The 24299-nt window shown below is 48.4% G+C and overlaps 1 protein-coding gene across 18 annotated transcripts in view; it reads right to left on the bottom strand.

The window, feature by feature from the left end:
* Positions 1–24299, bottom strand: part of MTMR3 (myotubularin related protein 3) — a 1044680-nt gene that overhangs the window by 409212 nt on the left and 611169 nt on the right. The gene's annotated exons all lie outside the window — the stretch shown is intronic.

Here is a 24299-nt window from a genome sequence, read left to right as displayed (position 1 = left end):
CCACTTCTGGCGGGAGAGAAAAAGAACTCAGATTGCCCTGTTCAATCTCCAGGCATGTAGGTGCAGGCTCTGGAGGTGGGGGTGAAGAACCTGCACATGCGACTGCGAGTGGAGGTCTGCCCTGAGAGGGAGACGGAGCAGAGGGCACCGTGAGAGTTGGAGAAGGTCTGCGTACCACACCCTTCTTGGCCAATCCGGGGCTATTAAAATGACTTGAGCCCAATCTTGGCGAATTTTCCTCAGAACCCGAGGAATCAAGGGTATGGTGGGAAATGCGTAAAGCAACTTGTCTTACTAAGACAACTGAAATGCATCCACCAACGCTCCCTGCACCAGATACTGTAGGCTGCAGAACGACGGGCAGTGCGCGTTCTCCCAAGTGGCAAACAGGTCTATCTGTGGAAATCCCCACATCCGGAAGATGTGAGGAACCAGGTCTGGATGGAGACGCCACTCATGATCGGCCGAGATATGCTGACTCAGACTGTCCGCACGTACATTGAGAACTCCGGCCAGATGATTTGCTACTATGTAAATCCAATGGGCCTGTGCTCAGGGCCAGAGCCGCAGAGCCTCTCTGCAGAGAAGATACGACCCTACCCCTCCCTGCTTGTTGATGTATCACATCGCGGTAGTGTTGTCCGTCAAGACTTGAATTGACAGACTGCGAAGGGATGGGAAAAAGGCCTTGAGAGCCAAACGTATTGCCTGTAATTCTAACAGATAGATGAGAAATATCTGTTCTACTGGAGACCTTTGATCTCCAGGACCCCCGGATGAGCTCCCCACCCTAGAGTGGAAGCATCCGTTATGACCATGGCCACCAGAGGTGGGAGGCAAAACGGCCTTCCTTGAGAAAGGTTGCCGTCCACAGCCCACCATTGTAAAATTGCTGCAGCGTCTCTGGAGATCGTTTTCGCCTCCTCGTGATCCCCTTTGTGTTGAAATCACTGCTTGTGGAGGCACCACTGGTGCTAACATGCATGAGTGACCAACAGAATGCAAGAAGCAAACAGACCGAGCAGATGTAGGACCTTGAGGACAGGAACAGCCGCTCCCTTTTGAAACATTGGAATCAACACCTGAATGTCCTGAATCTGCTGAGGTGGAGGATAGGCCAGACTTAATGTTGTATCCAGTACTGCCCCTATGAACAGGAGGCGCTGAGAGGGCTTCGGTGAGACTTGGGCACGTTTACCGTAAAACCCAGGTTGAACAACAACTGTGTTGTCATTTGCAAGTGATGCAGAACAAGCTCTGGGGGCTTTTACCAGCCAATTGTCCAGGTAAGGGAATACAGATGCTCCCTTCCTTCTGAGGTCCACTGAAACCACTGCCATCACCTTCGTGAAGACTTGAGGTGCAGAAGTAAGACCAAAAGGAAGGACCGCAAACTGGTAGAGTTGTGACCCTACCACAAACCAGTGATACTTCCTGTGTGACTTCAGAATGGGGATATGGAAATAAGCATCCTGCAAGTCGACAGACACTATCCAGTCTTCCTTGTTCAACGCCAGAAGCACCTGTGCTAGAGTCAGCATTTTGAATTTCTCCTGTTTGAGCAACCAATTCAAAATCCTCAGGTCTAAGATAGGCCTCAATCAACCATCCTTCTTGGGTATCAGAAAATATCTCGAATAGCATTTCTGACCCCTTTCCTGCTCTGGAGCCAACTCCACTGCACCCTTTAACAAAAGAACTTACACCTCCTGCTGAAGCAACAGGGGATGATCTTCCGAACAAAACGAATGACGGGGAGGGATGGTAGGGGAAAACTCCCGAAAAGGAAGGGCATAACCTTTCACCACAATATTCAGCATCCTAGAGTCCGATGTGACTAACTCCCACTTGTGGAGAAAAGGAAATAGTCTTCCCCCTACGGGAGAAGCATGATCCAAGATGGGGAGAAAACTAGAGCTGCTTTGCTTGTTGGGTTCCCCCAGAGGAACAAGATGAGGCAGGAGGATGCTGGGTGGCTCCTCGTGTTCTAACTCTCCCCTGCCCTCTATATGACCTATAGAGAGGGTTGGCAGGCTGCTGCATGCTGGAATGTAGCCTTCCACGAAAAGAGGACCCACGGCCAAACCGCCTGAACCTCCGAAAAGATCTAAAGCCTGGAGCCCCAAGGATCTTGCAGTAGCCCAGCTGTCTTTACAACGTTCCAAAGCAGAGTCAGCCTTGGATCCAAACAACTTCTCGCCATCAAACGGAAGGTACAACAAAGTTGTCTGAACGTCCGTGGAAAAGCCAGAAGACCTAAGCCAAACATGCCTCCTGGTCGCCACTGAAGTGCCCATTGCCCTGTCAACTGAATCAGCTGTATCCAAACCGGACTGGATAGCCTGCTTGGCCGCCGCTTGAGTGTCCAAAAGGAGCTCATCAAACTGCCCCTGCACATCCTGAGGGAAGCTCAGTACCACAGCTCTTGCCGTGTCCATCAGAGCATGAATATACCTCCCCAGCACACAGGTAGCATTTACCGACTTCAAGGCTACTGCATGAGGAGAAACCTTTCTTGGCTGTTTGCTCCATCCTCTTAGACTCTTTATCCGATGGGGTAGCAAGAAACAAACCAAGTGCAGATCAGGCGGAACAAGATGCTTCCACTACCAAGCTCTCAGATGTTGAATGCTGAGACAAAAATTTAGGATCTCCAGGAGCAACTCTGTACCTCCTAGCCACAGTCCTGGAAACTGCTGGAGTCGTGACAGGTTTCCTCCAAATGTCTAAAATGGGCTTTGTAAAGGCATTGTTAAAGGGGAGTAGGGGCTCCACAGACGTAGAGGAAGGATTCAACACCTCCGTCAAGATGTTTGTTTTCACCTCCGATGCTGGTAACCGGAGTTCCAAGAATTCGGCAGCCTTCCTTACAACACTGTGATAGGAGGCAGTCTCCTCTGTAAATTTGTCCGGGGGCGAAAGATCCCACTCAGGGGATGCATCTAGTCCACTTGCAGAGTCCAGACCCTGAAATTCCCCCAGAGGCTCAGGAATCTCTCCTTCCTCCAACAGCTGTTGCTGACATTCCTGCTCCAAATACACAAGAAAGTACAGGGTTCTCTTAACGAGGGCGTCGCAGATATCAGCGTAGCCCTGGGTTGTATGTGTTCCTATTTGGAAGGGAAATGTCAGTAGGTAACTGCAGAGTGCATGCGCGGGGAGGAACAGCGGGGGGAGGAAATTCCTTTTACGGACTAGGTGGTCTCACACACTATATAGTGTCATGCTTCATCATTTGACCACCTAGACCCACCCAGGTAGGACAGTGCCACCGGGGCGGACTCAACCTCACTGTTAAAGGAACAGGAGGGAGTGCGTAAATAAACTTGTTTCTGGAAAGATCGGGATCCAGCTAATCTACTGAAAAAATTAAAAACACCTAAGCAGACACCTGTGAGGAGTAACAAATTTAATAGTGGTATCTGAATGGTGTAGTTAAAACGGGGGTTGGGACACCTCTGTGAGGACAAGGACTCACAGGGTCACCTAACTAATAGCCAACATGTTTCTGCCCTCAGAAGTGAGCCAATGAAGGTCTCGGGGCATTCGTAAGGGCCTAGGATCCCTACGTCTCACGTTGGAGAAAATAACTCTATGTGAAAGTCAAAGAGTGTGAAGTAAAAGGTCTACCTTACCCAAGGAATTACCTTGAGGCGGCCTAAGGGGGATAAACAAACAATTAGAACACTAGTGGCACACAGCACTGCAAAACCAACCAACTGCACACGTGTCAAGGGGATGCATTCATGCACGTAACACATATGTTCAAAATAGGCAAAAAACATGCGTGGAGTGACCAAGTGGGTATATCTATCTATACAGGTGGACAGTCCTACCACAGCAGGGAATTACAATTCTTACCCTTTTCATAGAGGCTGCTAGCCTCTGGTATCCAGGAGGGGGAGTGTCCCCTTATAGTCAAACACTAAGGGAAGACATAGAAAGAGACGGACACAAAGATAAAGTGAGGAAGGGGAGGGAGTAGCCAGAATAGATACAGGGGGGCACTAGGGGGGTGGTTCCCACTAGGGACCCACTATCATTGCTAAAATAAAGAGATACTGCTTAATAGAAAAAGTAGTAACCCGAAGGGCTATAGATAATAGTCATAAAAACAGGTAGAAAGAAAAGTTAAAATTAATGAGGGAAGGCTTATCTGTGCTGCCTGTGACCCGTGCAGCCACTCACTACATCAAAGGGGACGCTCGCCGTGCGCCTATATCGTCCTCTCCTTGGACCGCTTGTGACAAGTAGCTGAGGGAGAACGGTCTATTTATGGCTGTAAGATGTTCCAGGTGCGCCCTGTTAGCGCGGTCATTAGAGTTCAATTCAAGTAAATCACCGCTGCGGGCCTTTTTGCGTTTAGGACCTCGATATGGTTGCCGTAATGGCGGGCGCCCCAGCTGAGCCGGGGCGCCGGCATGAATGCGAGCTAATGCTCGGGTGGGGCCCAGGCCGGAAGGTTCCGGCCCGAGCGCCACAACCGGAAGTCTCGCGTTCCCGGTGGCCGCTGGGAAACGTAGTTCCCAGCGGTCCCGTGGCCCAGTGGAGAGAAAAAAAGAAAAGAAAAAGGAGAAGACAGAAAGGAACGGAGGAAGAGGGAGGGATTGGGGAGGGTGAAGGGGGGGGTTTAAGAGATGCAAAAGGGGGGAAGAGAGAGAAGGAAAGGAGAAGGGGAGGGAGGGAGGGGGTGTTGTTTTTCTATTAAGCAGTATCTCTTTATTTTAGCAATGATAGTGGGTCCCTAGTGGGAACCACCCCCCTAGTGCCCCCCTGTATCTATTCTGGCTACTCCCTCCCCTTCCTCACTTTATCTTTGTGTCCGTCTCTTTCTATGTCTTCCCTTAGTGTTTGACTATAAGGGGACACTCCCCCTCCTGGATACCAGAGGCTAGCAGCCTCTATAAAAAGGGTAAGAATTGTAATTCCCTGCTGTGGTAGGACTGTCCACCTGTATAGATAGATATACCCACTTGGTCACTCCACGCATGTTTTTTGCCTATTTTGAACATATGTGTTACGTGCATGAATGCATCCCCTTGACACGTATGCAGTTGGTTGGTTTTGCAGTGCTGTGTGCCACTAGTGTTCTAATTGTTTGTTTATCCCCCTTAGGCCGCCTCAAGGTAATTCCTTGGGTAAGGTAGACCTTTTACTTCACACTCTTTGACTTTCACATAGAGTTATTTTCTCCAACGTGAGACGTAGGGATCCTAGGCCCTGACGAATGCCCAGAGACCTTCATTGGCTCACTTCTGAGGGCAGAAACATGTTGGCTATTAGTTAGGTGACCCTGTGAGTCCTTGTCCTCACAGAGGTGTCCACACCCCCGTTTTAACTACACCAGTCAGATACCACTATTAAATTTGTTACTCCTCACAGGTGTCTGCTTAGGTGTTTTAAATTTTTTCAGTAGATTAGCTGGATCCCGATCTTTCCAGAAACAAGTTTATTTACGCACTCCCTCCTGTTCCTTTAACAGTGAGGTTGAGTCCGCCCAGGTGGCACTGTCCTACCTGGGTGGGTCTAGGTGGTCAAATGATGAAGCATGACACTATATAGTGTGTGAGACCACCTAGTCCGTGAAAGGAATTTCCTCCCCCCGCTGTTCCTCCCCGCGCATGCACTCTGCAGTTACCTACTGACATTTCACTGACATTTCCCTTCCAAATAGGAACAAATACAACCCAGGGCTACGCTGATATCCGCGACGCCCTCGTTAAGAGAACCCCGTACTTTCTTGTGTATTTTGAGTTATAGGGAGCTAAGTACGGTGTGTTCCTCCACATTTGTCCCTCCTTCTCCCTCTTCCTCTCCATGTGTAATGACATTCCTGCTCCTCCAAAAGCCTCAAGGCCCTCCTCCTTGACCTCAGTCTGGCCTCCAATCGCCGTATCGACAGAGAATTAGCTGACGTTGACGATGCCGGTTTCAGGGCACATGGATGCTCTGGCAGAGGAGATGGTGAAGATATTCTGCGCCCGATCAGGATCCATCCGGCGCTGGCATCGACTCCATTGGTGCCGTAGGCAACATCAACTGGGGCGACGTCATCTGCGCCGAACCAGCACCTTCAGCTGGATAGAAGGGTACAAACGGGGCCTGTTTGTACGGCGCCAGCAAACCCAGAAAGAAAGCCATTGGACCAGTTGGACCAGCCGGTGGACCAGCAGGGGACATCGCCTTGTTGAAAATGCTAAACACAGCATTAAGGAACGCTGCTGTATCCGCTCCCGGAGTCGGGAAGGCAGGAAACCCCTGCTCATCTTGAGGCACTTGGGTCTAATCCGAAGCTTGTGCCACCGGCTCCTGAGTGAACACAGGTGAAAAGTGAATCAGAGGACTCAACGACCTCAATCAACGACGGCGCAGGAGAAGCCTGTGGACTCTAAGGCTGAGGAGTGATCATTGGACTGTCCTACCACACCATACGGTGCTGTCTCGGAGAGGACCGAGACAGATCTCTGGAAGAACGGCATTGAGAATCGTGCCGGCGCCACTTCTTATGAGATCTCAAGGACTTTTGTGAGGAAGAGTTCCTTGCCTTAGATCTTCGATGACCCTTATGCCCCTTCTTAGCTTTTGCCAAGAAGCGCTTAGCCTCTCTCTTTTTCAAGGCCTTTGGGTTCATCCGCTGGCAGGACACGCAACCCTCGACGTCGTGGTCAGATCTTATGCACCACAAGCAGTCCTCATGAGGATCTTTGACCGACATGCGACCTCCGCACTCATGACAAGGCTTGAAACCTGATTTCTTTGGCGGAGACATTGTAACTAGTACAACAAGAACACCTTCGAAACAGTAACTGTTCGAGAGTCAGGAAAAACCATTAGCGTTGAAGGTGCGGAAAAAAGGGAACTGACATCAGCACGCCAGCGAGGACTTCTTATTGAAACAATGACATCAGATGGAGTCACGTGTGGATCCGTGCAATTGTGACGTCATCGTCGACGTGAAGGGCTTGGAAGAAAATTTCCGTTGAATGCTGGCGATTTGGGAGAATTTATAAGGTGAGGAATCCACAGGTAGTTGTATCCATCAGAATCCTTTTTTCACAGACTTGATAGACGCACTCCGAACCTTCTTTGGCACAATACAAGCTGCAGAATGTCACTTCACAAAAACTCCAACTACCAACCACAGGGGAGGAATGGCAGTCCCTAACTTTGAACATTACTACTTAGCCTCTGAGTTGCATTGGGTGTCCAGGTGGCTGTCAGGACTTCAACTATCTGACACTGCTATAACTGGGCTGCCATTGGGCCACTCTCATATTCTGCACCCATATCACCTTTGTTCCAAACAACAGACGTCAATGGTTCTATTACAAGTAGCACATTGCTGCTTTACGAACAGCCTCCTCATCACTATACCACAAACCCTTCCACTCCTGCCCTTCCCTTCCTGGGCAACAGAGAGGAAATCGGATCACCTCTGCGAGAGAACTTACTGCCTGGCACGAAATAGGTCTACACTCACTAGAGGACCTCTAACACAAAGGCCCCCTTATGTCATTCGACACTCTGATGGGCCTCTTGCCTGGTCACTTGCTTCTATACAACTTGCTGTAAAGAAGAAAGAAACTCGCTGATTGATGACTTTGACACAATCTGAGGTGGTATGCAGCCAGAATATCCAATGTATCTCACCACCTAGTACCTTCATGTCATGGGCACAGGTCGACATTTGACACAATGTGATCTAACTAACCCCGCTGCACAATGGACAAGCATTTCAGAATACCTTGCTCTTATCCCACGCAATGCCCCCTTTTCCTTAATCAACATTACATATTCCACAGGACCTACCTTACAGGGGAAAAATACACCAATACTATCAACACACTGAAGTTACTTGACCCCATTGCTCCCTTCTTGATGCTGGCCTGATACCTATGCTCGGGGACTGCCCCTCCCTTCATCAATGTTGGCCAGATGTAACTTCCCGACTAGCTCATTTTACGGAGAAAACAGTGACCCATAGTTAGGCGGCCTATTTGTTGGGTTTAACCTGCAGAGTCAAGAAGCACAAAGCCACCACTTGATTCATAGACCTGGATTTGACCCTTACCAAGAGTTTAATCACCTGAGGGAGCAGATCATCACCACCACCGGCAGTCTCTGCCTGGGAGGTGTCCATGCAGGCCTGGGCTCATGCGGAAGGTGCATCCCTGTGCAGAGAAGATGCCCCCAGCCTTTGCAAATACCCATTAGCAAACAATTGGGACACTATCCTGGTGGCCTTCCAGGTGACATTACCACCCGCAGACACACCCCTTGATTCACCTTCACCATTGGAAGATACACATGCTCTATGCTCCTGTACACTTGTCACTTGATATACCTACTTGCCATCCCCTACGAGTCTCTTCCCCATTCCCTTTTCAGGATCCCAACCACTGACTTATCCTTCGAGCCGACTCACAACTCAATAACGACCCATACTGGTCTCTTCCTTCTGTCCCAAAATGCTGCGTACTCCCCTTACCTGATGATGTCTCCTTATTGGAGCTGAACTGCTCCTTTTGTTGTTATGTTGCTTTTCTTCTTCTATTGTTCATATTAAATATATTGAATCTTTGACTTCCTACATTTATACAAAATTGTGCGATTGAGTAAGTAATATATGTGCGGTACATCTGACATATATATATTTTCCACTGAGTACTCATTGTATGCAATAAAATGTAATTTAAAAAATGTAATAAAGAGATTCAAGTAAAAAAATGATTATTTAGTTTATTCGGGAGGGGCGGGCTGGGACTAAGGTGGCTGTAGTCTTGGTACTATATAGGTGGAAAAAGTTTTGATGGTGGAAAAAAGGGGATCTGATGTGTATATATGGATTGGGGAAGAGAGGGCACAGGGGACTAGGAATCACATCTAAATATAGATCATTGGTGTATCTATGTTTAATGTCAAAATAACGAGCTGGTTGTTTCTGGGTTAAAACAGACAGTGGTTAGTCAAGAAAGAGGTCATGACGTATAAAAACAGATACTCTATCTAAATGAAACTCACAAAGCCCATAAAAACTGGGCAGTTTTGAAACTGAATGGGTACAATTTAACTGTATGTAAAATATAGCAGGTACCCATCTTGGGGGGTGGGATTCCAATGGTTGCCATTATATGTTCAGAGACAGCTCAAATAAATGTGATCAAAACAGCCTTTGATAAAAGCAGCATGTGAGTTAATGTTCAGATCAAATGCAATAAAACACCTTATGGTCTTTGATGGATTATCTGGTAGAGACTATATCTAGCTGCAGATTCCTTAACCTTTGAATTTCCCTGGTGGCAGACTGGATCTGGAAACTTTTGCGTGAGCAGTACCCTGGACGCTGTTTGGTGGCTTTGCTCGGTTCTTCGCATCGTCATCGGAAGTGATATCAGAGTCACCTATATAGGCGCCACCCAGGAACACAGGTGTCAGTTACTTTGAACGACTTACAATGTCAGGAACGCAGAGCCATGGAGGCAAACACATCTAACCAAGGCTCTCCCCATTGCTGAAACAGTCCTTGCGCCATCTCCGAATGGAGACGCCACTCGTGACTCGCGAGACATCGACGGCTGAGCTCATCCACCCGGGCATTCAAAGAACCTGCCAGGTGTTGAACGACCAAAGTTATGCCCTGCTGTTCCAGCCATGTCCAGAGATGCAGGGTCTGTTGACAAAGGCTCCACGACTCCACCCTGTCCTGCTTGTTGAAGTACCACATGGGGGTGATGTTGGCCATAAACACCTGCACTAACTTCCCCTTGACAAAGGGAAGAAAGGCTTTCAATGCTAGCCACCCTGCCCTGCTTGTTGTAGTACCACATGGCGGTGATGTTATCCGTAAATACCTGCACTAAATTCCCCTTGACAGATGGAATAAGTGCTTCCAATGCTAGCCTAATCACCCAGCAAGTTTATCTGGAGTTTGGATCCCACTAAAGACCAGCGTCCTCTCTGATCTCCACCTCCCCTAGATGGCTGCCACATTCTGGGAGTGACACATCTGTCACTACTGTCAGCTCTGGTTGGGGGAAGGGAGTGGAGTCTGCCTTTGACACAACTGTGGTTTGCAAGCCACCACTGCAGGTCCTCTGCAGTTCCCTCCTAGGTGTGGACCATGTCAGACAGATTCCGCTAATGCTGCACCCACTGGACCTTCAGTTACCAGTGCAGAGCCCTAATATGCCATTTAGCATGATTCACCAGCAGGATGCAGGAGGCCATGAGGCCCAGTAGCCTCAGAGTCATTCTCATCAAAATCAAGACCGAAACATCGGTATCATAACCAGAATATTCCGGACTCGCTGCTCAGGAGGATAAGCCCAAAATTGCACTGTTTCCAGAACAGCTCCAATGAAAGGGAGTGTCTGAAAAGGAGCCAGATGTGACTTCGGCACGTTTGTAGTGATCACCAGTGAATGCAGGAGGTTCGCTGTTGTCTGGAGCTGGGAGACGACAGCCTGGAGAAAGCCCACTTTCAACAGCCAGTCGTTAAGGAGAGGAAGACTGAAACCCCTATTTATGCACAAATGAGCTGTTACCATCGCCATCACCTCAGTGAACACCGAGGGGAATTAGTAATTCCAAAGGGTAGCACAATGAACCAAAAGTGCTTGAGACTACCTTCAACTGCAGGTAACGCCTGTGGGCAAGCAGGATGGGGACGTGAAAATATGCATTCTGCAAGTCCAATGCTACCAGCCATCCTCCTTGGTCTAGGGCAGACAAGACCTCAGCCAAAGATAGCATCTTGAATTTCTTCTTTTTGACCAAGGGATTTAGAGTTTTCAGGTCTAGAATAAGGCAAAGGCCCCTGTTCTTTTTGGGAATCAGTAAGTAGCAGGAATAACAATAACTGCCTACTTCTGACATCAGAACCCTTTCTATTACCTCCTTGGCCAGGAGAGCTGAAACTTCCTCTCAGAAGAAGGTTAGATGATCCTCTGCCAGCCATTCTTGAGATGGCAATGTAGGGGGATGGAAAGATGGGGAGGAAGTAGCCCCTCCGAATGATCTGCAAGACCCATTTGTCCGATGTTATGTACTGCCAGTGGAGGAGATGATGTTGGATTCTCCTTCGAACTGGGAACCCATGGTCTTGCAGAACCAAACTAGGAGGCTTAGATGTTGCAGCTGCAGGGGTGTGGGTGGTGGCCGACTTCTGGCCGGCATACCCACGGTGTAGGAAATTGGCTCTGCATATACTATCTCAAAGAGTCCAAGGGTTCCCCTTAGAGATAAGATAGTGGCAAAATTAGATAATTCTAATGCTCTATTTTGTGGTACTGTGATCGAGCAGTAGGCTTATCAGAGGGTAGTGTTATGCATTTGTTGCACACACACAGGCAATAAATGAGGAACACACACTCAAGGACTTAACACCAGGCCAATAGTTTTTATATAGAAAAATATCATTTCTTAATTTCTTTTTAGAACCACAAGTTCAAGATTTGAAGTAAATACATAAAATGCAAGGTACTCCACACAGGTAAGTTAGGAACTTTGAATTAGAGCAATAACATATACAGTTTTTGTTAAAATGGCAATACGCTATTTTAAAAGTAGACAGTGCAAAAATCAACAGTTCCTGGGGGAGGTAAGTATTGGTTAGATTGTGAGGTAAGTAAGACACTTACAAGTCTCAGTTCCTGGGCATAAGCAGCCCACCGTTGGGGGTTCAGGGCAACCCCAAAGTTACCACACCAGCAGCTCAGGGCCGGTCAGGTGCAGAGGTCAAAGAGGTGCCCAAAACACATAGGCGACTATGGAGAACAGGGGTGCTCCGGTTCCAGTCTGCCAGCAGGTAAGTACCCGCGTCCTCAGGGGGGCAGACCAAGATGGTTTTTGTACAGCACTGGGGGGACACAAGTAGGCACACAAAACACACCCTCAGCGGCACAGGGAAGGCCGGGTGCAGTGTGCAAAGCAGGCGTCGGGTTTTGCATGGGTTTCAATGGAGGGACCCGGGGGTCACTCTAGCGGTACAGGCAGGGCACAGGAGGGCTTCTTGGGCCAACCACCACCTGGGCTAGGCAGAGGGTCGCCTGGGGGTCCCTCCTGCACTGAAGTTCGGTTTCTTCTGGTCCTGGGGGCTGCGGGTGCAGTGCTTGGTCCAGGCGTCAGGTCCCTTGTTACAGGCAGTCGCGGTCAGGGGGAGCCTCTGGGTTCTCTCTGCAGGCGTTGCTGTGGGGGTCCAGGGGGGTCGTCTCGGCCTACTCACGGGGTCACAGTTGCCAGGGAGTCCTCCCTGTGGTGTTGGTTCTCTGGATCTCGAGCCGGGGCGTCGGGTGCAGAGTGTGAAGTCAGAGTGAGGTCTTTGAAGTTTGTAGAAAAGTTGCAAGTTTGTTGCTGGTTGTTGAGCAGAGCCGCTGCTCACGGAAGTTTCTTGGGCCTGTGATTCAGGGCAGTCCTCTGAGGCTTCAAAGGTCGCTGGTCCCTGTTGGATGCGTCGCTGATTGCAGGTTTTCGAGTCAGGAGACAGACCAGTAGGGCTGGAGCTAAAGCAGTTGTCGTCTTCCGTCGTCTCTGAAGGATTGTAGGTCAGCAGTCCTTTTTAGTTCAGGTTGCTGGAATCTCATTTCCTGGGTTCTTGGGTGCCCCTAAATACTACATTTTAGGGGTGTGTTTAGGTCTGGGAGGGCAGTAGCTAATGGCTACTTTCCTGAAGGGTGGCTACACCCTCTTTGTGCCTCCTCCCTGAGGGGAGGGGAGCACATCCCTAATCCTGTTGGGGGAATCCTCCAAACTTAAGATGGAGGATTTCTAAAGGCAGAGGTCACCTCAGCTCAGGGCACCTTAGGGGCTGGCCTGACTGGTGGGTGACTCCTCCTTGTTTTTCTAATTATCTCCCCCAGACTTGCTGCCAAAAGTGGGGGCAGTGGCCGGAGGGGCGGGCATCTCCACTAGCTGGGATGCCCAGTGGCGCTGTAACAAAGGGGGTGAGCCTTTGACGCTCACCGCCAGGTGTTACAGTTCCTGTAGGGGGAGGTGAGAAGCACCTCCACCCAGTACAGGATTTGTTCCAGGCCACAGAGTGACAAAGGCACTCTCCCCATGTGGCCACAACTCGTCTGGTTGTGGTAGGCTGGCAGAAACTGGTCAGCCTAACACTAGAAGTCCGATTGGTATTCAGGGGGCATCTCTAAGATGCCCTCTGGGTGCATTTTGCAATAAATTCAACACTGGCATCAATTTGAATTTATTGTGCTGAGACGTCTGATACCAAACTTCCCAGATTTCAGTGTAGCTATTATGGAACTGTGGAGTTCGTGATTGACAAACTCCCAGACCATATACTCTTATGGCTACCCTGCACTTACAATGTCTAAGGTTTTGCTTAGACACTGTAGGGGCATAGTGCTCATGCACATATTCCCTCACCTGTGGTATAGTGTATCGTGCCTTAGTACTGTAAGGCCTGCTAGAGGGATGACTTACCTATGCCACAGGCAGTGTGAAGTTAGCATGGCACTCCGAGGAGAGTGCCATATCGACAATCATTTTCTCTCCACCAGCACACACAAGCTGTGAGGCAGTGTGCATGTGCTGAGTGAGGGGTCCCCAGGGTGGCATACGACATGCTGCAGCTCTTAGAGACCTTCCCTGGCATCAGGGCCCTTGGTACCAGGGGCACAAATTACAAGGGACTTACCTGAGTGCCAGGGTTGTGCCCATTGGGGAGACAAAGATACAGTTTAGGGAAAGAACACTGGTGCTGGGGCCTGGTTAGCAGGGTCCCAGCACACTTTCAATCAAAACTTGGCATCAGCAAAAGGCAAAAAGTCAGGGTGTAACCATGCCAAGGAGGCATTTCCTTACACACTGGGTCTGAATGCACCGTTTACACGTACTTGCACAGCTTGGGGAACTTGCACAGGACGGAGGCTGGTATAGGGCTGGCGCTGTGGCATGCCCCTTCCACATCCACGAAGGGCACACTAGAGGGTAAGGGGTCACTGAGAGGCCACAGGTCTTGGCTTTAGCCCACGAGTCCTTGAAATGCTTCAGCACAGTCTGCCTTCTCTCCGAAGAGACGAATCCCATCAAAGGGCATGTCCTTAAATTTGTCCTAGTCACCCCCTGAAAAGCCAGATGTTTTCAGCATGCATGGAGCCTTCAGGCCACCGTTGACTAAAAAGCTCTGCCTAGTGAGTCAATTGCATCCAAACCACACCTAACGGGGAATTTTGCTGCGTCTCTCCTGTCTTTCACCGCTTGGGAGGGATGGCCTGGGCCTCCTCTGGGATCTGTGGCAGCACTTGTGAAACAATATCCCATAGCGTATGGGAGTAGCAGCCCAAAAGGCATATGGTGTTTACCAACTGCAATGCCAGACTGGCGGAAGAAAACATATTCTTCCCAAATGTGTCTAGCCTCTTGGAATCGCTGTCCGGGGCAGTGGCAGGTACGCACCATGGGAAGTTGACCCTTGGACAGCCAAGCTCTCAGGGGTGGGGTATTGGTTGAGGAAATTAGGATCACCCGGTACTGGGAGATGGCGGGCAACTGTCCTGTTCCCAGGAGCCCCTGTGGTTGGTTTGAACCAAATTCCCAGAAGGACATCTGTTACTGCTTCATTAAAAGGCAGTAGGGTTTCAGATACGGAGGCCCCAGGTTGAAGCACTTCGGTCAAGAGGTTAGTCTTGATCACCACTGAGGGCAGTTCGAGGTCATGGACCTCCACTGCCCTCTTCACCACCACTGCATAAAATGCTCCCTCCTGCGTAGCCACAGCAGGTGGAGACAACAAACCAGTACCTGGGGGGAGGTGTCCAGTTCACTGGATTCTCCTAGTTCCTCATACCAGTCTAAAGCCTCACTAGGAGTGTATAACTGGTGTTCTAAAGGGTCCAGTGACCCCTCTCACTCTTCTCCGATGCCTGGCTGCTCCACAAAATGCTCAAGCAATGACCTAGGACTTATGGGCCCTACCAGCACTGGAATTTGCATCCAGCGACAGCGTTTCAACGCCAAGTCATCAGGAATCAGATGGGGCTGGTGCCGCCAGTGGGCACTGGTGGCGCTGGGAGCATCAGGACCAGCGCCGGAGAAGGTTGCGTTGGCACAACCGGTGCCTATCCGGATCCATGAGTCCCTATCTGAGCCAAGGTCAGAGCTGTCAGCGTGGAACCTGATGGGGCCTCCTCCAACCTGCAGGGACCAAAGGGGTCTGCCCACTCAAATACGTGGCGCATGACCTCGTAGAATTCCTTTATTTGGGCGGGGGTCGCTCCAGCTCCAGGAAACAGAGAAAGATGCAGAGTCTGACCTGGCAATCGCTCTGCGGAACCATGTCTGGAATGCTGGCATTCCCACTCGTGGCATCAGCTGACAGATGAGGTGAAATCTAAGTCCTTTTGGACTTCTTATGTCTCTTCCCCGACTGTTCCTAAGACCTCGAGTGGACGGAGAGGACATGGGGCTCCTGGAGTGGTTTTGTGACCTTCTTTTCAATTGGGACCGAGATGACTGAGGAGTCGAGTTTAATGGCGTCGACTGCCAGGCTGCAAGATAGCTCCCTCAAAGCCTTCATCACCATGGCCGGGCAGTCTGAGCATGACTTCAAATCGTGGTGCGCTCGAGACACCACAAGCAGATGAGGTGAAAGTCTGTAACCAACATGGCGCCACATGGCTTGAACCCTACATTTCTGGAGGACCTCCTCCACACACAATAAGAAAAAATCTTTGACAAAAAGTCGAAAGAAGGCCTGTCAAAGAGATAGAGGAGCAGCTCTTCTCCGGAGCAGCGCTAACTGGCACAGCAAGAAAATAACTGAAGTCCACGCACCTAGGTGGCACCTATATAGGTGACCACAACTTCATCTCCGCCACCAACATGCAGAACTGAACTAAGGCACCAGAAGGTGTGAAGGGATACTGCTCACGCAAAGTTTCTAGATCCAGTCTGATGCCTGGGAAATTCAAAGGTATGGAATCTGCAGCTAGAAGTCGCCTTCAGATATGTTTAATCTAGAATTGGCAGGTATACCTGGGAACTCATTATACTAGGAGACTTTAATTGCATTATGATTTCTAAAACAGACTTTACCAATTACCTGGCTACTCCCCGAATTGTTAAGACTAGACACTCTATATTAGATCTATTATGAGTGTTTAGTTTATATGATTTTTGACGGATTATGAAGAAAGAAAATACCGGCTGAGCATGTTATTCAGCACAGACATTAATCCAGGAGAGAGATGTTGGTCTCACAAAAGGTCATTACTGAGGCCAATACAGAAAATGCCGCAAAATAACATCAGATCATAATCCTATTAGTATTTCTGTTCAAATTCTGGAAGATAACAAATGTAGATGGAAATGGACCTTTCCATGCTACCTAGCTTTGACTCTTTCAAATAAAAATAGGTTGGCTACCATATTAAAAGAGTTTAATACCATTAATAAGGATTCAGCTTCTCCTCATATAGGTGGTCATTCTGGCTGGGACCGCCAGAATACCGCTGCGCGGTCAAAAGACCGCCGCGGGTATTCTGGGTTTCCCGCTGGGCTGGCAGGCGACCGCCAGAAGGCCGCCCGCCAGCCCAGCGGGAAACACCCTTCCATGAGGATCCCGGCTCCGAATGGAGCCGGCGGAGTGGAAGGGGTGCGACGGGTGCAGTTGCACCCGTCACGATTTTCAGTGTCTGCATGGAAGACACTGAAAATTTTGGTGGAGCCCTGTTACGGGGGCCCCACGACACCCCATACCGCCATCCTGTGCCTGGCAGCCAAAACCGCCAGGAACAGGATGGCGGTATGGGGGTCGGAATCCCCATGCCCCAGGGCAGCGGAAAACCGGCGGTACACCCGCGGTCGTTGGCCCTGGCGGATTTTACCGCCAGGGTCAGAATGACCCCCATAGTCTGGGGTGCTCTTTCTCGGCATTACCATACAGTTTATTATGGAAATAAATAAAGCACAATGTTGACAACGTCAGCAGCAACAGTCTGAATTATTCAGATTAAAAAGGGAACATGTGCAAGAAATACATGATCAAAACTTATGTGAAAAGGAGGCCTGTCAAGTATTAATTAACAAAGTGCAACACGGAGTATATTAAGGGGAAAAGCTGTTGCCATGTATAGAGCTGGTCAAGGCTTACACTATGAAAACAGGGACTCAATATGTAAAATACTAGCCCATATAATTACAGAGAAAGGACATATAAATATAATTAAAAGTATCAAAGATAGTCATGGCATAAATAGTATGGGCCACGGGCGAATTCCTAACCAATTCAAGTATTTCTGTCAAGAACTGTATAGCTATGCCTCTACTCTCTCACAGACACAGACAAACTTATAAAAAAAAAAAAGCCAAGATGCCCGGACTGTCTGTGATACAGGTGCAGATGTTAAAAGACTATATCAATTGGAGTTAGGTTAGGGATAAAGGATTCGATATCTGGTAAAGCTTCAGAAGAACATGCTTCAGCTCTCGAATTCTATAAAACATTCGCTTATACTCTAATACCTGCCCCACTGAATGTTATCTCTGATATAGGCCACAGAGGGGATACACTGGAGACATGGAATACAATGAATATCACTATTTTCCTTAAAAAATAAATAAAAAAAAACATGAAACCATCAGAAGAAAGAGGATCATACATTTTTCATTTCACATTTTTCAATTAATGCTGATGCCAAAATATATACATATTACACAGCTTGCCACTTCTATTAAAGAAACTACTAGTTCACAACAACCCCAGTTTATACCCGATATGGGGACAAATTATATTGTAGATACTGTCATACCCATTTTAATGTCACTAAAACACTAAATCAGCAAGCCAATATTATCCTCTTCGATGCTGAAAAGAAATTTGACAGGATACCATGGACATCGGTATTGGTGAAAAATGTAATAAACAAGTTAAGGATTTCTATCAGGCTCTTACGGTTAGTTTGGTTTTAGAAGGTCAAGTATCAGAAAAATTTAGGATTCATAGGAGCAACCATCAGGGATGCCCCAGTCTGTCTCCTCTTTGTGATTTATCTTGAGTCACACTTATAACATTTAATCAATGACCAGAGGATAACCACTATCATAATCAATATGTTTTACAGTTAAACTAAGTGGTTATGCCGATTACACTTCTTTATACTCTGCTGAACTCCTGAAATGAATACCAAGCAGCAGTTCTACACATGGGCCAGGATGAAGGAAAAGGCTAATATAAGAGGTTCTTCTGGGCAGTTTGTGTCCATCTGCAACTGGTTTCAAACAAGAAATCTTGTTGGGTGTGTGTACTGATGTCCATGTAACAGCTCAACATATATCAGCAGCAGCTGTTGTAGAAGCTTTATTTCTATCAAAATCACTTCTAGGAACAATGTAAGATGCTATCCTCTACCTGTCCGTTTCAAAATGGCAACCCCTTCACTTGGAGTAACGCAAGTAAAAAATAAATTGTTTACTTCTCCTTATTGTAGGAGCTGGCTCAGTGTATGGTGTACACCTACAGGTGAGGCACCCTGTACTGAGTCCAGGCAACCTTTACTGATATTGTAAGCACTGGTTCTAGATAACCAGAGCTCTCATAAGGGTAGCAGCTAATGCTTATCCAGGAGGGTGTAAAGTGGTTGCAAATACCACACAGGTCAGTCAGTGATGTACACACAGGAAAGACAAGTGTTAGAAAAATATGCTATATTTATTGTAACACACACTCTAGAACTAACTTTGGTATAGCTCCTAACCGGAGATATGAACATGCACAAATAAACTTAGCAACAGGCAAGAAAAGGCATAAAATAACATGGGACCCTATGCGGGGAGGCAAACCGTATACTAAAAAAATAGAATGCCAATATCACTCCCAACCCACACTACTAGCCAAGGACCCTTAGGGCTAGGGAAGTACTAAAACCTCAAAGGTAACTAGGTAGGATTCCCCATTCACCAGTGTGCAGAGTTGTAATCCCGGATCAGTGTCCATAGGATAACATGAGGAAGTCACAGTTGGAGTTTCCACTTTTTAGGACCCTTCCAGAGGACCATGAGGAAACCTGGTGAGACAAGGGAGGTTGGATAGTGTCCCTAATCGTGGATACCCAGAACAATGGTCCCTACACCAGGGAACCCAGGTGCATAGGGGTGAAGTTGTGTCAGAACCTTCATTTGAAGTCAATGCGAACCTTAGTTGTCCTGCTGCTGTTGCGCCTGGTGGAACCCAGGCGTGGAATCCTGAAAAGAAGGACCTAAGGAATGAGGTCCTTCTCGTCAGAATTCCAGAACACCCGAGGTGCCCAGGCAGTGCAGGAGGGCAAAGCACACCCTGCTCAGAGATGCCTTCCTGTTGGACAGTGGAAGAAGAAGTGCAGCTGTGGAATCCAGGTGATGCAGGAAAATCTCAGGAGTTGTCCACAGGCTGCCCCACGCCGGTGGTCGAATAGCAGAGGGGTCATTGGAACACCAACAAGCCTTGGCAAATGCAGGAAAGCCCTGAAAGGAGTTTGCAAGATTTGTGGGGACCAGCAAGGTCCAGGGGACCAGCAAGGTCCAGGGGACCCAACCTTGGCAGGTAAGTCAGGGCCAACCATTAGCACACAGGAGAGCCAGCAGGAATCGGTGGAGTCCCCAGCAGAACCGTCTGGCAGCAGGCACAGGGACTTGCAGAGAGGCCTCAACAGCACAGCAAAAAGGGATGCCTACATCACAGGAGTTGGAGAGGATGCTGTTCTCAGACCCGGAGAGTTCTGAAGGCTGGGGCTTCTTGGAGCTAGGAGGTCTTCGGACTGAAGAGCCAACAATCCTTTGCAAAGACAAACAGACGTGGTGCACAGGGGGTTCCAGCCAAGCAGCTCTAGAGAAGGACCACAGACTTTCCAGTTGCAAGGAAGATAGGTCAGACCTCTGGCGAGCCACAGAACCACCACCTCTGTTGTACAAGAGTCGGTGGCAAAGCAGGATCCACAAGCCGGTTGTCGTAGCTGAGGTGCCTGCGAATGCAGGGGAGTGACTTTTTCACTCAAAAGGAGATTCCTTCTTGCTTTCCTAAGGGCAGGAAGAGTTCCTGTGACTCTGGAGGATGCATAACCATGGGGTTGCAGAAGCCTTTGCAGAACTTGGAAACAAAGTTGCAATAGGAGCCCTCTTACTAGTTAAAGTCTTGCTCTTAGTTCCAGCGAAGAACAGCAGTGGTTCAGGCGTCCAGGTTGCAGAGTGTCTCACAGGGGAGACTTGCAGATGGTTCCTGAAGTCTTGGAGATGAATAAGGGGAGCCCTTAAATAGCCCAGGAAGGGGGTTGTTCACTTACATCAGTGGCCCACCTATCAGATGGGGTCAGGGACATCACCCAGCTGACTAACCAGTCAGATGCTCCCAGGGGCATCTGTTCATCTTATTTTCAAGATGGTAGAATCAAGTGGCCACCTGGCAGAGGTCTGTGTACCTCCTTAGGGGAGGAGCCGGACAGGGGGGTGGTCACGCCCGTCCTTTGGGTGGTTTCACAACAGAGCGGGAACCCGAGGTTACATGCACTGGTGTAGACCGGTTTATGCAAGGAGAGCACCAAATGAGCCCTTCAAAGCAGTATGGTGGCGCTCAGAGGCACCCCCACCCCAGCCCAGAGACATATTTCTAAAGAAGAGGGGGGGATCACACCTCTGTCTTACAGAAAATACTTTGTTCTTCTTTCCCTTGCCCGAGTTAGGTTGAGCAGCAGGAGGGTAGAACAGTGTCTAGGGTTGGCAGTAGCACAGACTGGAATGCAGACCCTACAAGACTGTACAGGCAGACTTTGTTGGATCCCCTAGGGAACCCCCAGTGTACATGGTCTCATGTAACTAGCACTGGAATCAGTGTAGTTGCATGATTCCAACGTGTTTGATACCAAACATGACCGGTTCAGTGCAGCCATTATGTAGTTGGACAACTTGTGTTGACCAGTGTCCACTACATACCTTAAGATGGATTCCCTGCACGTACAAAGCCCAGAAAATGGAGTCTGGGATTAGTGGGGGTCATGCAGGGGTACCCTTACACTTAGAACCATGCACCCTGCCCTTGGGCTGAAGGGCTTACCTTAGGGGTGACATACAGGGTCAGAGTGCTGTGACAATGATATAAGGCAAACCTTATATCTGGAGTGAAAGGTGCATGCGCCATTTCACACAGGCTGCAGTGGCAGACAAGTAGTCACAGTTTGCATGGCCCCTCCATGGGTGGCACAATACATGCTGCAGCCCATGGGGGACCTTTGGTGGACCAATGCCCTGGGTAACTGAGTACCGTTTACTAGGGACTTACACTGATGCACCGGTGTGCTGATTGTGGGGTGTAAAACTTATCATACAACTAAATTTAGGGGAGATAACACGGACACAGAGGTCCTGGTTAGCAGGATTCCAGTGTACTACAGTCTAAACATACTGACACCAGGTAAAAAGTGGGGGCAACTATGCCAGAGAGATGCAATTTTCCTACACCTATATCCCAAGTTTTGGCTAGACAATACCTCATTGTCTGCTTAACCTTTAGGGTATGTAAGGAATGTGTTATTTACCCTGTAAGCATCTGTTCGTAGCATGCAGTGCTGTAGAATCACTGTGATTACATGCTCTGCTTACTCCTTCCATCTAGTGTTGGGCTTGGACGTTTGCAGCTTGTTGTTTCTTCTAAGAAGTCTTGTGTCGCAAAATATAGTATGGCTCCTCCAGGTTTGGTGTGGGACATAAAATAAAAGTGTTCCCCGTTAGTGAAATAACAGTGGCCCAGGTTTGCAAATCAGGGCAGTTTTGAACTTGTAATAACATGCTGTATGTGTGTTTTCCAAGGTATGAAAAACTGCATGTATCTGAGCTTGCTGCAGTCAATGTTTGATTTACTTATCAGGGAAGTCAATAGTAAGCACTGTCCCGAGCACACCATAAAACAGGCCCACTCACAGCCAAAAAAATGGCCCAAGCACTGACATTTCAGACCAGCCCATTGGGGGCTATACCTGAGTGCACCGTTGGCTAGTCTGTCCCTGGAGTCCTTCATTAGTAAGGCGCATGTGCACCAGTTTCATTGTTAGATTGTTTTTCACACAACGTGTGGGCGTACGGATGGAGCACTAAGTAGAAACAGTATGGTTACCATGTATGATCTTATGCAGAATTAGGAGAAAGCACGAGAAACATTTCTCAAGCAGGCATTGGCTCCCAGGAAGATGGGTGGGCAGCATATGTCAATCTACAGCTCTATACCGAACAAACAGATTCTTACAGGGTAACATATTTTGTTTGTAAACCGTGTGGCTGTAGATGCAAATGCTCTGCATAGACAGTAAAGCAGTAGTTACAAAAGTGGTGGTCAGCCAGTGGGTGGTACAGATGTCTGAAACAAAAAGCAACATCATTGGCATGATGAGCACTTGGTTTAACTGTAACCATTTGAGTGTGCTAGAGGTTATCCACAGGTTACTGATTACTTGTTGTACATGTGACTCAAGATAAAAGACCTAAAACTCTTGCTAGTGTGATAAGATGTCCACAAAAAGGTATTTGGTAAAGGTATTCAGAGCGGACTATGAAGCTGCCTTACAAATGTCAGCTATTGGGATGTTGCAGAGGAAAGCCATAGTGGGGCTCTCTTTTTTAGGGTGGAAGGTGGTCTTGGCAGGGCAGGCAGGAGTCTTAACTTTGAGGTAGCAGGTCTGAATGCACTTGACAATCCATCTGGCTATGCCTGCTTTGGATATAGGACAGTGTGTGTGAGGGTTAGTGAAAGCAACAAAGACTTGCTGTGTCTTGCAAAATGGTTTGGCCTATCAATGTAGTACATGATGCATTACTAAACATCAAGTGTGTGTGTGTAAAGCCCTTCCAGTTAGTGAGTCTTGTTAGGGGAAGAAGACAGGGAGCTCTACAATCTGGTTAAAGTGAAAAGGGGATTCCACTTTGGATAAAAACCTTGTATAAGCCCAAAGGGTGACCCTGTCATTGTGGACTTGGAAGAAGGGCTCTTCTAGTTTAAGGGTCTGTAGCTCGCTAATGCACCATATGGAAGTAATGGCTACAAAGAAGGTTGACCTTCAACAAAATGAAGCGTAGGGGCACAAGTGCATTGGTTCAAATGGAGGGCACGTAGGCTAGTGAGGATCACATTAAGGTTCCAGACTGGGGCAGGTAAAACTCTTGGTGGGATGACTCGAGTTCTTCCATAAAAAACTTAATGACAGGGATTGTGAACAATGATCAGTGCTCTCCGTTCTACATGTATGCCATATGATCACAGCCAATTGAAGGGAGACAAAGCTGTGGGAAAAACTTGACTTTTGTAAATGAAGGAGATACCAGACAATGTCCTTCAACACTGTTGTAAGGGTGTTTAGGTTCTTTGAACTGCTTCTTGTAGGGTGTGCATGCTTTCTTGGGTTAGATTAAGGTAACTGAATGCTTGAATTCCAGGATTCATACCGTTGGATTGAGCTACCCGGGGTCCAGGTGTCTGACCCTGCCTTAGTTCTGTGTGAGAAGGTCCAGCCTGTTGGGGTGCTTCGCTTAAAGGACAACTGACATCTCAACTAGTGATGAGAACCAGGGCTGTGTGGCCCAGGGTTGCACCACCAGGATGAGGGCGAGGGACGTTTGCCGAAGCTCCCTGACTATGCACAGAAGAAGTAGGAAAGTAAGAAAAGCATAGGCAAAGATCCCTGAGCAGTTTATCCATACAACATTGCGTATGGACTGAAGGTATAGAAACCCAGCATGAAGTATTGACAATTTGTATTTTTTAGAGCAGGAAGAGGCTATGTGGGGGAAACCCCAATGCCAAAAGTAAGGAAGTAGGACTTGTGGGTGGAGTTCCCACTTATGGACATGTTGATGCGGCCTGTTGAGCAGGTAACCAAAGTTTCTGTGTAACCGATGGGGAATCACCCAATGCCAAATGTGCTGCAGTGTTGAGAACTGCGGGAAGTGTGTGCCTCCCTACTTGTGCATATAGTACATGGAGGTCATGTTGTCCATTCCTATGAGGCTTACTTTGCCCTGAATATCCTAGAAGAATGTTTTGATGGCTAGATGGATGACTAGAAGTTGTACATAACTGATGTGGAGACCTAACTGATGTGGAGACCTCACTGGTGAGGCAACCACATACCCTGGACTGTGATGTCTTGGAGATGTGCTCCCCCCCCCCCCACCCCACCCCAGTCCTGTAAATGAGCCGTCTATGGACCCCAATCCACAAGTCACCATTACCACAAAGGGTCTGCTCTGAAACAGATTGTTGCTGTTCCACTACTGCAGAGAGCAATGGGTGAGGACCGTATCAACACTAAATATTCCCAGTATTT

Source organism: Pleurodeles waltl, chromosome 11, assembly GCF_031143425.1.
Source record: "Pleurodeles waltl isolate 20211129_DDA chromosome 11, aPleWal1.hap1.20221129, whole genome shotgun sequence".
Lineage (NCBI taxonomy): Eukaryota > Metazoa > Chordata > Amphibia > Caudata > Salamandridae > Pleurodeles > Pleurodeles waltl.
This window is presented reverse-complemented; position numbering and strand designations above follow the sequence as displayed.